Source organism: Cryptomeria japonica, chromosome 11 (genome assembly GCF_030272615.1).
Source record: "Cryptomeria japonica chromosome 11, Sugi_1.0, whole genome shotgun sequence".
NCBI classification, from domain to species: domain Eukaryota; kingdom Viridiplantae; phylum Streptophyta; class Pinopsida; order Cupressales; family Cupressaceae; genus Cryptomeria; species Cryptomeria japonica.
The window spans coordinates 385,729,088-385,748,026 of record NC_081415.1 but is presented as its reverse complement, the minus strand read 5'-3'; the positions used below and the strand labels follow the sequence as shown (position 1 = coordinate 385,748,026).

General features: G+C 36.2%; 1 pseudogene; it reads left to right on the top strand.

The window, feature by feature from the left end:
* The first annotated feature begins 14,733 nt into the window (after positions 1–14,733).
* Positions 14,734–15,320, top strand: LOC131071567 (cell division cycle protein 48 homolog; annotated as a pseudogene).
* The last annotated feature ends 3,619 nt before the right edge of the window (positions 15,321–18,939 follow it).

The window sequence follows — 18,939 nt, the reverse complement described above, 5'->3', positions numbered from 1 at the left end:
CACAGATGTTACCATATCACGATCCCTACTGGCATGAGGGAGATCCAGGTATAGTAGGTTTATATTGATTGATTAATGTTTTGATGATATAAAATGGTACTAACACAAAATCTATTCTACTGCTACAGCTAATGTGCAGGAGTGGCGTTCCTTGATCCAGCAAGCAGTGACAGATATCTCCATGATGGCACAGATCCCTAGTTCCTCACAGGTTGCTTATAGACCTCAAGGGAACTCGGGTCGGCATGATGATTTGTTTTCCCCATTTCGAGTACAGGTGGAAATATGGAGGGAGAGAGAGCGAGCTCTATCAGAGGACCTTCAGCGGGCACAGCGTGATCTAGCAGCAGCTCAGGCCGAGGCTACCTCGTATTGCGTGATTCTTATGGATAGGGATCATAGGAGTTCTTCTCGAAGTCACTCACAATCTATATCACGCTATACGCCTATGGGTCCACCTTCACAGCTAGATCAGGAGGGAGCATCTAGTCGTCACTCTCCAGCCACTAGCCCTAGGGATAGGAGATGATCTTATGATGCAGGGTAGGTCACATTTTGGACGTATAGTGACCTACCTTTGTATATTGATCCACATATATATATATATACATGCTTCTTTGTCTCAAACGTGTTATCTTTAAAGCCTAAAACAATGTGTGTTTTGCTTTGATTAAGGCTAACACATTTGGTAGATTTACATGTATGTTCTGAATTTAATTTCCATGTGATTGATTTCTCAATGCTCCATGATTAAATTGATACATGTGTGACTTAATTAAAATATTTGATCAAGTACTACGTTCATGATAGGGAAGAAATATGTGTTAAGCCTAAGAATCATATAACTAATGTGATTTAATTTGAATTTAAACACAACATGACACAATTCAACTTAACACATAAAGACATTGTATAATATGCCAACATAATGAAAATGTAAATCTTTTGCAATTTACATAAATGAATTCAAGACAAACTAGAGAGTAAAGAAACACGCTTGTCAGGAACAAAGCAATATAGATTAAACAAAATATCATTTAATTCTAATTGCTCTAACAAAGATATGCTAACATATTATCCAATTTTGAAGAAGTGAAAAGGAAATAGATGAATGATAAGGAATGAGGAATTAAGCATAGTATCTACACAAGTGCATAGCGTTTATAGGTTCTTTAAGAGGCGTACCGTCTACATCCGCTATTTTGTAAGCACTTGATCCATAATCTTCAATAACAATATACGGTCTGAGCCAATTAGGACTAAATTTTCCCTTTTCTTCAGGTAAGGCATTCACATTGCGCTGATTCTCATAGAGAACTAAGTCACCTACTGAGAAGGAACGTTGAATAACCTTATCATTATAGCTTCGTTGTAGAGTTTTGTGATATGCTTGAATATGCTCAAGAGCATTTATACACTGTTCATCAAGCATCTCAAGTTGTTGAAGTCTTTGCTCTCTATAAGAGTCATCATCTACTATACCTTTGAGAGAACTCTAAGTGATGGAATCTCTAATTCTAAAGGCATAATAGCATCAGCACCATAAACAAGATTATAAGGGGTAGTTCCTGTAGCAATTCGTACACTCGTTCGGTAGGCCCAAAGAGCATAGATTAGCTGAGTACTCCAATCCTTACCATGCTTATTCACGATTTTGCGAAGAATTTGTTCAATTATCTTATTGGATGATTCGGCTTGACCATTTGATTGAGGATAATATGGTGTAGAAAATTGATGATTGATATGATATTTCTCAAGGAATTTCTTCATGTCTTTGTTCTTAAATGATGTCCCATTATCTGAGATTATAGTGGAAGGTATCCCGAATCGAGAAATAATGTTTTCTAGAAGAAATCGACAAATCACGTCAGCAGTAGTAGAGCGAAGAGGAACAGCTTCTACCCACTTTCTAAAGTAATCTGTTGCAGTTATAATGAAAGTATGTCCTTGAGATGAAGGAGGAGAGATTTTACCGATGAGATCCAACCCCCATGCAGAGAAAGGCCAAGAGGCTACCTAAGAACGGAGTTCTTGGGCAGGAGCATGAATCAGATTATTGTGTTGTTGACATTGATGACATTTCTTAACAAATGAAAAAGAATCCTTCTACATAGTTTGCCAATAATATCCCATACGAAGCAATCTTTGAACCAAGGATTTGCCTCCAAAATGCCCCCCACAGGCACCTGAATGTGCCTCTTCAAGAGCAACAAGGATTTCCGATTTGTTAAGACAACGAAGGAGAAGACCGTTATAACCCCTTCGATAAAGAACATTAGAAAGAATGATATATCTAGCAGACAACTTGCGAACTCTAGCCCTGGTGTTCCTATTGGCGGAATCAGGAAAGGTACCATCGGTCAAGTATCTTACGATATGCGAATACCATTCATCCGAGTCTATAAAGTCACAACATGTCACCAGGCTAGAATCATCTACAATAGCTGGAGAAATAAGGTTGTGAATAAAAAATTTAAGATCAACCACAGGGTCCTCTAAAGATACAAGAGAAGCCACACATGCCATTGCGTCCGCATGTCGATTATCTTTTCGAGGAACAGGTTCCATGGTATAAGAATCAAATTTTTGTAACAAAGAGATAGCAAGGTCTTTATATTGTGATAGTTTGTCTTGTCTTGCTTGATACTGTCCTGTTACTTGTCTTATAATTAATTGAGAATCTCCATAAATATGTATGTGTTTTATATTCAAAGCCAAGGTTGCCTTTATTCCTGCTATAAGAGCCTCATACTCGGCAATGTTATTGGTACATAGGAAATTGAGATGATAAGATAAGGGAATGGATTTCTTTGTAGGAGAAATCAGAACAACACCTGCCCCCGATCCCATACAACACTTAGAGCCATCAAAGTACAGCTCCCAAGTTTCATCTTTCTCTGTACACAGAATGAAGTCGTCAAGAAAAGACTCAGGGTTAGGGAAGGAAAAAGGTGAAGGGGCCTCAACTAAGTGATTGGTCAACGCTTGCCCTTTAATTGCTCTTTGTGAAACAAATTTAAGGTCAAATTCAGTTAACATCATAACCCACTTTGCTAGGCACCCTGATAAATCAGTTTTAGAGAAAAGATGCTTCAGAGGATCAAACTTTACCATGAAGTGGACTTCTGAATTTAAAAGATAATGTCTCAATTTTTGAGTCGCAAACACCAAGGCCAAGAATTGTCTTTCTATCGTAGAATATCGGGTCTCATAATCGAGTAAGGTACGACTTATATAATAAACCGAACACTCCTTACCCTCTTTATCATATTGTGCCAGTAATGTTGCGAGAGCATGAGAGGAAGCAGCTATATAAAGAAGAAAGGGCTTAGAAGGTTCGGCAGGTTGAAGGATAGGGGGATTAGCCAAATATACTTTTAAATCTTCAAATGCTTGCTGACAATCTTCGTTCCATTGAAAGGTGATATTCTTTTTGAGAAGTTGAGTAAAAGGAAAAGTACGATCTGCAAGTTGAGATACGAACCTACGAATAGCTTGAATCTTTCCTTGTAAGCTTTTGAGTTGAGACACATTTCTAGGAGGTGGCATGTTGACAATAGCATCTATTTTCTTAGTGTCCACCTCAATCCCACGATGCGAAATTATGAATCCTAATAGTTTTCCACTATCCACACCAAAAACAAATTTTCGGGGATTCAAGCGCATGTGATATTTACGAATTCTTTCAAAGATTTGACGAAGGATCTTAATATGACCTATACGAAGAATGGATTTGGCTAAAATATCATCAACATAATCTTCTAAAATCTTATGTATGTAATCATGAAAGATAAGGGTCATTGCTCATTGATAAGTTGCGCCGGTGTTTTTAAGTCCGAAAGGCATCATTACCCAACAAAACATACCCCAAGGAGTGGTGAAAGCAGTTTTGAATTGATCTTGAGGATTAATGAAAATTTGATTGTATCCTGAAAAACCATCCATGAAGGATAACAAAGCATGTCTTGCTGTAGAATCAACTATCATGTCAATGTTTGGGAGGGGAAAATCATCTTTCAAAGAAGCTTTATTTAAATCTCGAAAGTCAGTACACATTCTTATTTTATTATCTGATTTAGCCACAGCGACAATATTTGAAATCCATGGGGAATAATCAATAGGGCGGATAAATCCAGCCTCCAATATTTTTTCAATCTCAGCCTTAACAAGCAAAGCTGCCTTAGGATTCATTTTTCAAATCTTTTGTTTCACAGGCTTAGCATCGGGAACTAAGACAATATTATGAGTAACAATCTCAGGATCTATACCAGGCATGTCAGAATATGTCCAAGCAAAGATCTCGGGGAATTCGTGCAATAAATCTGCATATTGTCTTTGTTCTTCTTCATCCAAACATTTTCCAATTCTAATAGCTTTTTCTTCATTGCAAGGATCCATCTTAACATCAATGGTGTCACTTATAAGAAGATTACTTTGTTGAGGAGTATCCTTTAACTGAGGGAATTCTTTCACAATCTCATCATTATCAGTCTCTTTTCCAAAATAGGCTTCAGTGTTCAAACAATAAGGAAATCCCCTATTGTGATGATAACGAGGAAGAGTATCATATGCTCCTAAAAACTCAGCTAAAGCATCATCGGTAGGAAAGACATCCAAAGCACAGGCACACGAAGGATCCCCATCAATATACTCAGGGTGTCGCATTGGTAGAGATGTAGAAATGACATTAACACTAATACATGGTCTCTTAGAAGCTTTGGTGCGCTTGTAGGGATTATAACCAACTCCAAAGATCATATCATAAAGATTATTCTCTAGAGGAACCTTTATTCCTTGTTCGTGAGCGCCACAGCCATTTCCATGATACCCATGCTTAGCTAGAATATGAAAACCACGACCATAACGATCAGCCATTTCAGAAAGAGAAGGTGGTTTTTCATAAGACAAAGAATCAAACTCTTCAGAATTAGAAGTGTGAGGAGAAGAAGTTTGAGAAGCAGCCACGAAATTATTGCTCATAGGTTCAGGTAAGATTGATTGATTTTTAGCTTCTTCCTTCTTTTCAACTTTAAGCTCTCTAGAAGGAACCTTATATTCACCTACAAAGGTGGGATTAAAATCAAGAGATCCCCAATCGTCTTCTGTGAGAACTTTCTCAGGATCAAAATCCTTCTTATGTGTAGATTCAAGTCGAGAAGAATCTTCTTCAGGAGCTCCAGACTCATCCAAAGAATTTTTATCATCAAAGGGCGAGGATTCATCGATAGGTATCTCGTTTCAAGAGTCATCACTAGACGAGGAAGGCTTAAAAGAACCCCCTTTGGAAGTAGATGTTTGTAAACAAGCTTGGAAATTAGTATCACCTATCAAGGTATATGTCTTATTGTTATAAATAAATTTAACTTGTCTATGCAATGTAGAGGGGACAGCTTGCATACTATGAATCCAAGGTCTCCCTAATAGCAAGTTGTATGTTAGATTTCCCAACATAACATGGATAGGAGTAGGCAAAGTAACAAGCCCCACTGTGAGGGGTAAGGTGATAATACCTAATGAAGTCTTAGCCACATTGTCAAAGCCTCGAATGGGATGAGAGTCAGGCTCAATGAGGGATGTATCCACATTCATCTTATGCAATAGATTAATGCTACACACATTAAGGCCAGAGCCATTATCTACTAGTGTTCATCTTATAGCAGTATCATTTATGATAACCACAATCATCAAAGGATCATATTGATGTTGAATTTCACTAGTAGGCAACTCGTCTTGAGTAAACACAATTTGATCTTTAGGATTTATCACAGAGTTAACCAAAGACACTATATTACTAGATGTATTTGGTGGAGGAACATTCAAATCTTTCAAGGCATCTTGTAACATCCCGTGATGAGCAGAAGAAGTTTGAATCAAATCCCAAAGGGATATCTTAGCAAGGGTAGCTTTAAGTTGTTCTATGAGATCATATTCCTTGCCAAGAACTTGTGAAATACGCGGAGCTTGCAGAAGAGTTGGTTGAGGATTAGGAAGAGAAACCGGAGTCACAGGAGGAGGATTGGTCTGCCTATTATTTCTAGTATGATAAGTATGGGCAACCGCATGATAACTCTCTCTAGTTAATTGCTTGGCATAACTATAAGGACTTATAGGTTTTCTTCCTTGCACAGTGATGGTAGGTTTATTCAGAGTAAGAAAGGAATCATGACCATACCCTCCTTGGACAGTAAGGAGAGGTAATTTAGGAACTTGAAAGGTGGGAGAAGGACAAGCACCTTGGACTTCAAAGAGAGGCTTATTATTCTCATTCAGGTTTATCATGTTAACTAATTTAGAAGTTTCGTTCTTGTTTAGAGATTTCGATAAAGCCACAAAGTCATCAAGAGCATCATCCAACAAAGCATGATCATATCTATCAAAATGTTTATCTTTTGATTCAAAAGGATACATTTCCTCATAGAGGGGATTATTGAAAACAACCATGTTACTAGATTCAGTGGAAGAGTTGATAGGAATGTACCCTTGAGAGGAACCATTCGACTTATCTTTCTCATCACAACGAAATGGCATAGTAACAAGGTTTATGAGTCTTTGGTAAAATGAAGGTTTGGCACCTTTAGGATTCAAAAACTCATCTAAAGCTTCATCTAATTCATCTTGGCTATACTCATAATCAACATAATTGCATACATCATCATAAACATGAACATCTTGCAAATAAAAATCTGACATTTTGAAATAAAAGTTGCATAGAATTTTAAACACACAATACAAAGAAACAAAGAAACACACTCTCTTTTTTTTTTCTTTTTTTTTTTTTGAAAATGAAACACACTAAATCTAGATCTAGATCTAACAAATGCAATGCAAGAGAAAGCAATAATAAGATTCACGTCGGGTTCACCAAAATGTGTAGGGGAAAAAAAGCGAGACTAGGCTAACATGTCCTAATCCTACCTTTTGACACACATTGTGGAATACGAAAGAGCCTAGAGGTATCACACAATTGGCTACTTCTTTTTGTGGAAGAGAGAGCCATGGGATACCTATTAGGATTTCTATTCCTTTGTTGTAATTGAAAGATAAAATGATGCAAGTTCAATCCCTAACCCCAAAGTGCAAGTATGAACTAATAACAAGATTGCAAAATTAAACTTAAACTATGGAAAGTTGTAAACACAAGGACAAGACAAGAATACAAATGCGTACCCAGAGTCAAAATCTGAGTGGAAATGTTTGGGATCGGGCCGCGAGCGCCACTGTCCTGATTCTGCCCCTGAAACTACTCCTGAAACTATTGTTTTGCAACCTGGAAAACTGTCTGAACTGCCGAAAACTTGCTGTCTGACAGGGGGACCAGGGCGCCCAGCGCCTCTGTCCCAACGACCAGGGTGCCCAGCGCCCCTATCCTGGTAGGACTAGGGTGCCCCATGCCCCTGTCCTGGTCTTTTGTTCTGAAACTTGGTGTGTTGTTCAGTCTCTGTCTGCTTCTTCCGGATCTGCAACTTGCGGCGTCGTCTGAATCCCGAAATCTGCACTTATATCTGAAAAGGTGTTTTGGGTGGCTATATAGGGTTTTTCCTTAGTCAAACCCCCACTTTGGTGATTTCCACCTCCACGAATAGCCAGGTTGTATTGTAAAAGTAATGTGTGTGCAGACCTTGTGTGTGTGCAAGATCCTAAAATGCAAGTAAGCAAACTAGAGCAACCTAGAAAGTCAACCCTAATTGCTTGTAAATGATAATGTAAATGCTCCAAATCAAGATGCAAAGTGATCTAAAGCATGAATGCAAGTGATATAATGAGACTCATGCAAAGACATGAAAACAACATGAAATCATACCCAGCCCCAAGGGAGGGGTACAAGCCAATCTTCAGTCAGTGATCCCTTATTGCTCTTCAATGCCTTCAAAGCCCTAAGTGGATGAATGAAATTGATGAATGCTTGATGGATGAATGTTGAATGTTGCTAAAGTCTTCAAAGATCTGCTCTTTCGCTGCATATGACGTTCCTGAAAACAAAATTCGGATCCTTTCCAATGAAGAAAGAGAGCTCTTATATATGAAACCCTAGGTCTTACTTTCAACTTTTGGCTGACCTAGAGATTGAATCTCCCACCAATTTCTTGGGGATAAGCTTTATTTTATGATTGGATTGCGCTCCTAAAATTTTGGGAAAAATGTCCAGGACCGTGTGCACTCCGGGCGCCATTGTCTCGGCAACTTTTCACCAAATTTTCAGGGCCATCAGATATGATGATTTTAGAGAGAATCTCGAAGTTACAGGTGATTTCGAGATGTTTTGACTCCCGAAATCAAGCCCCCAAGTTCAAAATAGGACTTAATTAGGGTTTTTGATTAAATGATGTATTGGAGGAATAAAATGAAAGGGGCACACTTTAATGAAAGGGCCCAACTTTATGATGTGGAGGACGATGAAATAGGACCTTAGACCTAATTAATTTGATTAATTAAGTGCTAAAGGAGAAATGCGATGCAAAATGCAAACTGCGCCAAGGCGGGTGCTAAACTAGGTGTGAAATTGTACTGCTTTAGCAAGTGCGTACAATTTACGACGCTACAGATACATATATGACCTCAAAGTGCATAAAATTAAGAGGAAGGAAATGCCTCATGAGCATTACCAACATGAGGACTTAATAGGGAATTGCACTCCTCATGAGGCCTTGAATAATATGAATAAATAGAATGTTTTGAGTAGGGTTGAGAAAGAGAGGAGGTAGAGAAACCTAATTTTAAGTGATTTTGTTCAAATATTACAAATGGGGCTATGAAAATGTATCATAAATTACAAATTTTTGAATAATTTTTTATTGAGGCATAGGGAGAATCATCTAGCCAAACAGAAGAAGAAAGACTTGAGTACCAGCCCCCAAGAGCTACATCCTATGATAAGAAGGGAAAGAAGATTATAGGGCAAAAGCCACGTAATATACCATCCCCTTCTTAATAGGAGCCACAAGAGAGTCAATCCCCTCCAAGGCAAGAGAAACATCTTAAGAATGCTAGGGTAACTCCACTAGACCTTTTGGAGATTCAGGATGATGATGAAGATACAGAAGTGCCTGCTCCTTCCCTTCAAGGTGTCATCGATTTTGTTGATGAACCTTTGGATGCTGATAGGGCTATCATCCCAAGTACAATTCTAGATTGTGAAACAACTAATAAAAGGATAATATTTGCAACTTAGTTTTTGTCAAATGATGAGTTCATGAAGATTCCCGAGTTTAAGATTTTTTTGTTACATGTTAAGTTAAAGGATCTATTAGAAGATGAGATGAAAATTTTTGATAAAGAAAATATAGACATCTCTCCAAATGAAGCCAAAAAAAAAGATCAAGGAGAGTGGTATGTTGTTAGTCCCAGGGTGGGATTTAGAACAAATTTTTGTTTTGGATGAAGTGATAAAACAAGAGGATCCAGTCTATGCCAGGGAGTTTGGCACTCAAGGAACTGGGTTTCATTCCAATATCAAAGCACTAGCTTAATGGTACAAGGCCCCAAGGATTGATAAGGTGATTTGGGATGCAATTGTAAGAACATTAAGGGATACATCTGTTGTCAAAGCAACAACAATTCTAGTCCACTCATTTCTTTTTGCATAGGCAACAACCGAAGAAGAAGAGAAAAGACATGAGCAACTGAAGAAGCAACATATTGCCCTAAATGCTTCCTTCAATCAGTTTTAAATGGAAAACATCATATTGAGGAAAGAGTTAGCAAAAAAGAAGTCTAAAGCATTTTGATGTAATAATTGAGCAATGACCTCCTCCCCCTCAAGAGAAACATGAGCAAGTTGGAATTTGGAAACTAGATGATGCTCCCCATGTTTCTAATTTTTATCTTGAGATGTTAAGTGATGAAAACAAGGGCTTAGCGCTTGTGATTAAGAATAAGGATAATATGTTGCATATAGAAAAGGTAAAGAATAAGGAGATTTTCCTAAATGTCATGCAGGAAACAATTTTGCATTTTCTTGAGCAAGTTTTGAATGAGTTGGATGAGGCCCATGCCTCATACATACACATTTTTCAAGTCCATAAGCAAATGTAGGAACTTGTCACATTCTTTAGACCACTAAAAGCCACATGGTAGCCGAGGGCCTCAATTTTGAAAGAGTCATTTTGGTAGTAAAGAATTTCCCTTCAGCTCCTACAATTATTGGAGCTACATGGAAGAATTATAATACCATGATTAGAGTGCTCCAATATATTGAAGGTCGTAAGGTGGCATTAAAGGAGAAAATTGATTCTTTCAAAGACTTACAACATTGGACAGTTTCTAAAATTTTAGGGAAAGATAAATAAATAAAGGCCCGAGAAGAGTGGAAAAGAGATTTTGAGATGACAATACACTCAACATTTGATCAGATCACCTAGGGAAATCAATACCAAGAGGCCACATATTATTTAATTATTGACAAAATTTTAGAAGTTGATTTTTTGTACCAAAGATTTGTGATCGAGGTCAATAATGCAATGGATAATAAGACTAGAGACGCACTAAGCAAAGCACAAGAGCCAAAATATTTTAAATGGTCCACCTTCTCACAAATTGAGAACTAGCCTAAAGAACACTACACACTTGAGGAGATGGAGCCAGTTGAGAAGTAGCTTTCCATGTCATTTTTTGCTTGTCACATTCTTTTGTAGGTTTCTTTTTGAAGTTGATCACCTTTTTGCATCACATTCAACACATACCTCTTGATAACAACATCAAATTTAGCAGAAATTTTGATCTCCAGTAAGGGCGGCTATCAGAAAGTGGTGACACCTCAGCCCCACTCCACTCTAACCTATGGTTGTCATTCCAAAAAGTGGCTAATTAAATCATCTTCTTCTCTTCTTCAAAGTTAATTTTGTATTGTACTTGAATAGGATTCCTTTGGCATATTCTTATTGTAAAGCAATCATTTTTTGACATTTGTACTACTGGCCTGAAGCTTGGTTTTTCTCACTTGTGTTATACAAGGGAAATCAAGGATAGTAGTAAATGGTTTTGGAATTCAAAAGGCAAGTGAAATGTATAGGACATGAATTCATAAAAATAGAAGAAATTTTTGCAAAGTCTTTCTATCTCATTGTGATGAAAATATACATATAATTTTTGAATCAATGAGAAGAAATAGTTCAAATTGTCTCCAACTTTGTGTATGTGTATTATACAAATTAGTATGTTAATGATATGTTGATTTGTCTTCTTTAATGGAGAATGTGTAATTTGGGTGATGGGTCTCTTTTAATGAAAGGGTTAAATACTACATCTCAATTACAACCATGCAAATATGTGTTGTTGTGATCCTTAAGAAGAAGTTGATGTTTGTTTCAATAGCACTTATGTAAGGTATAAGTGTTGAGTTAAAAAATAATGTGTGAAGTACAACATTGCCTGTGACAACTACCCTGCTACTTGAGTCTATTACCTAATGAATATGCACTAGTTTTACTTTCTTAGTTGTTTCCATAATCATTAAAATCAAAATGACCTTTATTTTATGTTTAAGAAGTAGTTTAGTGTAGGCTTACATCTCAATATGTGAATCAATGATATCAAACCAAGAGGTATGATCTTAATCAAGGATAAACCAGCTTTCCTTGGTATATTTTCATTCAGATGCATTTGTTTTATAGAAATACTTCATTTAGTGTGTTATATATCCAAAGTATTGTAGGTATACCCACCTAGCTCTTGCAAAGCCTAAAGGGCAAGAGGTTGTCAACACTTTGGTTGAGGCCTTGTTCCTTGGCTACTAACTTAGAGGTCATTTGACTAAGTGGATAAGCTCGTAGGAACATTTTAGACAATCAGTTGGAAACACCAAGAGATTGGCAGCTTTGCTGGTGAGTTAGTTAAAGTTTGCATATGCTAGTACCATAGTCTATCTTGGGAGTCCAAAGTCATATCTAGCTATTTGTTGAAGACTTAAAGAGGTTCTAGTGTCAAAGTTATTACCCTCAAAAAAATTGAAGATTCCCATACGTGGGTGGCGACTTTGAATAGAAGAAACTCATTTTTATACTTGAAGAGTTAACGAGTTGTGAGAAGATTCAAAATACTGCTACGCAAAGCAGTGAGAGAATTCTGAACCAAAGATCTTCAAGGAATGCACAAGACCAAGACTAGAAAGTAGCACAAGGAAGATATGGTGATCATCAATCAAGCCGAGATGCCATGAACAAAACATGGATTGTGAAAAATAAAGGTAACTCTGAATCTCTGTTCACTTCAGATTCAGTAAATAGTAGCTCTGAAATTCCATTTGATAGCCTTGAAGGTAGATTACAGTTACAAAGTTACTAGAAAGGAAAGGGAATTTGTGATAATTATTTTAGTGATTCCTACACACCCATACATGGGGTAGAAAACTCAAGTAGTGAGGATTCTTCGCCTAGAGAGAACCTTTATTTTAACCAAATCTTCCCAATGGCTAATAGAAATCTGTCTAACCTGTTAGATATAGATCTTATTCAGGCAAGGCTATCCCAAGACAAGTTATATGAAAAAATTGAAAATGCTAGGATTCAAGGGGAATGTGAAGCGAGGTATGCTAAGCAGTTGGCAAGTGATAAAAATAGGTTTAACCTTGAGATTGTTGTAACAACTCCTTTGTCAATGAGTCATATTGGTCCCCAAGTCACATGCCCCACATAATTCTCTGATGCAAACACATGTTCCACATTTGGTACCACTTCCAAAGAATCTACTGAGAAGGAATTATAAATGGAGTTAGGCCAGATGAGAGCTTAAAAGATAAGATTATAGCTCATGAGAGAAAGGGAAGCAATGACCCAAGAAATTCTGAGCTTAGCCTCCTAGTAAACCTTGTCTCTCCCACCTTTGTCCAATACTTATAGCACCACAAGGATGATACAAGGCCCCATACCATCAAGCAATTCAATCTCTAACCCCATAATGTCATTTGTATATGTGCCTTTTGCATCAAGTGTTTCAAACATACCCACTTCAGCAGTTGCAAATGCTTTCTAATCAGCCTTGATGATAAATCCTGCCACTACACAGTATGCAAGTATTGCCCAATCAAGCTCCCTAGTAAATGTGTCCATCATCACAATGGGAACCATGCCAATATCAACTTCTCAAAATACTATAGCCCCCAATGTGTCATTTGTTTCTACAAATCTAAATATGCATCCAGTGAATACTCATCATATTCCTACTAGTTATATAGGGGTTAGTTAGCAACAAAACATGCAGAATCCTCTAAATATAGTTGGTTATGGGTAGTTTTTTCCCCACCACGATATCCCATAGGAGGCATGGAGTTTCGAGGAGGTTAAGTTGTGGGAGAGTGATGAAGATTCACTGGCAGACATGAATGCAAAATACGGGAGCACAAACAAGGAATGGAGCTATGGTCTTGTGGAATACCATGATCGCAATAATATACACAAAATAAATATGTTGGAAAGCTTGAAAAACTCTCAAACAAATGTGACTATCAGGTGCAAAGCCAAAACTCACATCCTTTGCCAACATTCACCAAGCCTGTGAAATAATGAAAGCTTTGGACCAGGCTATATGCATCCATCAAAGCATAATGGTTGAAAGATTTTGGTGTTCAAAATACTAATGAGGACCCTCCTTTGAAGTTGATATTATCGAATATCGCTTCAACCAGTAAGTTGCAAAGGATTCCCGTTTTAATAGGTCATCTTAAGCATTTAAAAAGAATAATATTTGACAATGAATGGTATCCAACATCTACTAGCAGTCTGCTAGAAGAGTTTTGTGATCTTCAATCTCTAGAATACTTGGTGTTAAACAGAACAAATAACCTATCTTTGCTACTAGCTCATTTTGGAGATTTAACAAATTTATGTCATATCAATTATAGTAGTTGCAGATTGTTGAAGATATTACCAATTTCTTTTAATCATCTGATACATTTGGAATACCTAGATTTATCATTTTGTGGGCAAAATATTTTTATGTACATCTTCATTGCTTGCACCAAAACTAGGAGCTTTAGAACAACGTATAGGCATCAATCGAATGCAATAAAGATGTTGTGATTGCATATGCCCTAGTAGATAGGTATGCAAAATATGTGGAAGCAAAGATTAGGCACTTGAATAGTTTAACATAACATCTCCAAGAAATGAGATATAATAAAATGCAATGATAGCAAGATATACACAAAATACATTTGATGAATATACAATAGAATTTTTTAAGCAAATGCAATCAAAAAGTGTAAAGCCACATTCCACAACCTTTGCCACGATCTCCCTGCCTCTCCTAAAATGGTAGCTTTGGAATAGTTTGTGGACATCCATTGAAGTATAAAAGATAGAGGAATTGTGTCATATGTTGAAGTTGCAACTACCCCACTAGACATGAACACAGAACATGTGTACTAAGAAACCTGCAAACAGATGCAATTGGAAGGTGTAAAGCTAAGTTTTGCAATGATTTCTGCCATTCTCTATGCCTATGCTGAAATGGGAGCTTTGAGGTAGTGTACAAACATCCATCAAAGTATAAAGATTTTTTTTGAATTCTATTGTTGTTATCGCTTGGATATACAAACTGTACAATATAGAAAAGACTCATAGCCTCCTTTTTTGCCAAACTATCTCAAGAAGTTATCTTCTCAAGGAATGAAATGAAATAGTCACAGAAGATGATTTGTTGAAGAGGAATTCAAAACCTTCATGCAAATTTAGTTGGCTGGTATAAAGCTAATTCTAATCCATTCATTGTTCGCACTTGCTAAATATCTTGTGTGCAGCGATGGCTCACAAGGGAAAATCTTCAGAACCGAAGGGAACAAAAAGGGATTTTAGCATACAAAATATTAATAAAAAAGTTTAGTGAAATAATCCATTTTTATTGAAAAAAAAAGGAAGATTTTAGCACAATAGTTTTAAGACCGAAAGAATGCAACGAATCAATTGGTTGTAGACAAAGCCATTAATAATGATACTCAGTTGTTTGCCTACACCCAAAAACAATGGAAGATTTACAATTGTTTCGTGGAGGCACAATCCTTATAAAGGGAAAGAAGAGGAAATGTATGATCTATATTGCATTTGCAGATGAGGCCTGTGAAGAGCCCAAGGTTAGAATGAATAAGGAGTCCAAGGGTGGATTTGGGAGATATGGTTTATTACGACAAGCACGTTCATATTATTTTCATTAATGATACCATCAAAGTCATCACTAGGAATTTGTTTGATGATTATTTGAATCCCTATCTTTTGGAAGTTTATCATCCAATAAGAAAAGGGGATGTTTTCCTTGTAAGAGGTGGAATGCATAGTGTAGAGTTTAAAGTAATGGAAATAAATCTCCTACCTATGATATTGTTGTTGGAGTAGCTAACTAGCCATATGTAATTGACCCAACACTTAGAAGGTTTGGAAGGTTTGACAGTGAAATTGATATTAGGTTTTTAGATGTAGGTAGATTGGAAATACTTTATGTTCATATGAAGAATTTGAAGTTGTTTGATGATGTTGATCTTGAAAGGATTGCTAAGGGTACCCATGGATATATTGGAGTAGATCTTACAACTTTGCTCACTAAGGTTGTACTTCAATATGTTAGATAAAAAGATTCAATAAAGTAAAGATTAAAGTAAAATGAAGGCAATGATGTGAATGGAATATCTTCACATAAAAAATCAAGGCAAAATGATTGAATTGTTTTAATCTAAGAAAAATGGAGATCAAAGAAAGCATTTAACTGGAATGTGAAAGAATGAGATAATTTTCCAAATAGTGGGAATTACAAGTTATATTTTCATCAGTAAAATAATATGTGAAGAACTTGTTGGGTCTCAAATCAACAGATTGGATAGGTTCTAAGGAAATGCCAACTCCTATGATCAAACCCTCCAATTGACTTGGCCAACTTATAGAGTGAACCTATTTGGTTACTAACTCTCTCACTTTAGGCTCTGCAGGACCTAGGCGGGTATACCTACTCACTAGTTGTTCCTTCCGCTAATGCTTTTTATAGCAGATTTAGTGTCTTAATCTGATATCTCCTAGTCTCAGAATGGCATAAGTTTCTTAAACAGATTGATTTCAGATGTGTGTATTGATCTATGTATCTTGTAAAAGTATATATGTTACACTTTGGCTAAATTACCTACTATACCTACTCTACTAATCCTAATGCTAAAAAGTAAAGGGTAATTGGTATGGTTAAAGGGTTTGTTTACAAATGACCAGTGCCTTTCCTCTTATTTGGGCTACAGAGTCTTATATTTCTTCAAGACTTATTGTGTAAACTTATGAGACAATTTTTAAACCCACCCCTTTTGGTAAGTCTGTCAGTTACTGTTTCTTATGAGCTCTATTTTGATGTTTATATTGTAAACTGCTTGAATGAATTTAACCCTAACTTTTAAGAGACCATCCAAGGAAGAAATACAGGGAACAATTACAATTCGCGAGTAAATCTTTTTGATCCAAATCTACAATATGAAACACAAAATTTTACTGGAAGAACATGAATAACCTTATCCACTTTTAGATAATATCATAAGAAACTGCCTTTTAAAAATATGTTAACTCTCAACACATATGAGAAAGAAAATGCAACTGGTTATTTTTGATAAAAAGTTTAAAAGTACAAAATTGCCTCCACCTCTTGTCTCTCTTCTATTCTCTCTTTCTTCTCTCTTTACATTTTACATCACACATATATATGTGTTTGAATGGTTTTCATACCCCTTTGGGTGAAAAGACACCCCCCTTTTAAATAAAAATAATTCCAAATCCCGAAATTGCCTTAGTTTATGTAATTAATTGTCACTTTACAAGTTGTTTAGGCATATTAGAGGTATTTTAAGGCTATTTTATGGGTATATAATGGATAAATGGTCTTTAAATGATGTAAATACCCCCTTTGGTGCTTCACACTCCATTTTTTATGCCCATTATTGTGTTTATGTTATGGTTTCATATTGTGCAACAAATATAAAATATATTACTTGTACCTATTCAATATATATATTTAGAATTTTTCTTGCTCCTTGTCTTGGAATTTGGAACTCTAAAAATTGCAAATTTTAGGGTTCCAACAGAACTGACTGATGGTTTTCGCTTAAAGATAAATTGATTTTACAGAGATGGTGAGGGGGAAATAGTATATTATTTGATAATTTGCATTATACTGATAGGGAAGTAGGGGAAATTAGAAATAGGTGCAAAGAGCATGCTCTTTCTATTGGAAAGGTAGAGTGCTCTTCTTGGTTCTCTCTTCAAAAGAAAATTCTAACTAGTGTCAAGCTAGTTAAATTGTAGATTGCACAACCTTTCTGTTGTGTTTTATATGGTAATATTAATGAAAGTGTCGATCATTTATTTATCCAATGCTCATCTGCTCAACAATGCTGGCAATTCATTATGGAAAAAATGGACCTTTCTCTTCCATTACCAAACACAATTTGGGATTTATTTCAATCATGGCCTATTCTCTATAAATCCTCCATGTTCTCTTGCATTTGGAAGGTTATCCCAGCAAGAGTCTTGTGGTCCATTTGGTGTGAGAACAATAAAATATTTTTTTGAAAAGTTATATCTCCTACTCAGAAAGTATAAGAGGTAATTGAAAAAACAATTTCAGAATTTGTTAATGCATATATACAAAATCATTACAATTGTGCCTCACTCTTTACGTCATGGGATGGCATCATTATGAAGAAATGGAAACTAGTTTGTTTACCATCTACTGGAAATTTGGCATCATCTTCTAACCCAAAGGTTGACATATCTCTCATTACTTGGCAACCTCCACAACCAAACTTTGTAAAGGTAAATTTTGATTGATCTTCTCGAGGCAACCCAGGTGAATCAGGGGTTGGTGTCTGTATTAGGGACCATCTAGGTGAATTGAAAAATTTCAAATCCTTTGCATTACCACCAGGGACTAATAACATGGCCAAAGCCTAAACACTCTTGAGTGGCTTAATACTTGCCAAGCATTTGGGTTACTCAAAAATCCATATTGAAGGGGACTCTTCAATAATTATTAAAGCTCGCAAAAACAAAAAATCTCTCAATTGGCATATTAACTATGTTTTGATGCAAGTTTGGGCCCTTTTGGATTCTTTTGAAGCATTTTGCATATCACACTCATTTAGAGAGGGGAATAGGCTAGCAAACATGGGTTTTAATAAAACAAAAGTTGACTCAAGGATAGATGGCACTAATATTAAACAATTTCCTCTCCTGGAGGACATTGTGAAGGAGGAGATGTGCTCAACAAAAGGAGGGGGTATTCACTCAAAATAATCATTCCACTTTAACCAAAGTGTATGTAATAATCAAATAAAAGAGAGCAAAGTTTATCAAATATTTTGCCACTTAGAGGACATCAAGAAAAATAATCCAGTTTTGGTACAAGGAGAAGGTAATTATTAAGAACAAATATCATTATACGACAAGACTTTAAATCATGCATTTCATCTTATGTGATATGATAGCAATTAATACTCAGCAGGGGAAAATTTATATGAATCTTTCACTCATCACATTCCTATGTTCACATGTGTGAAAGGCCATTTTGAATTGATATGGGGGCTAAAATGTGGAGTTTAATGCATGAATTAAATCAAGCTTCATACGATACCAAAGCAATCAGAATGTGTGAGCTATACCATTTGTGATGTATTCATTTGCCTCCACAAGTAATAATGATTTTCTAAATTTCAATAAACAATTGGTAATCTCAGTCGTAGCGCTCTTATAATAAATCTTCCCAAGTTAACTTTGTCTTATGCATTCATTTTTAAAAGAAAAATGGTGCAAAGTGCTATGTGAAAACAGTTCCATTTCAAATGCAACAAAGCTCATCTTCTTCAAACGAAGGCAAAATTCAAACAACCTATTGGTGTCCATGTTATCACTTGGTACATATGGAGTATATACCACAAAATTATAGGGTAAACATCTCAATTGCACATTGTGAAAGCCCGTTCACACAACA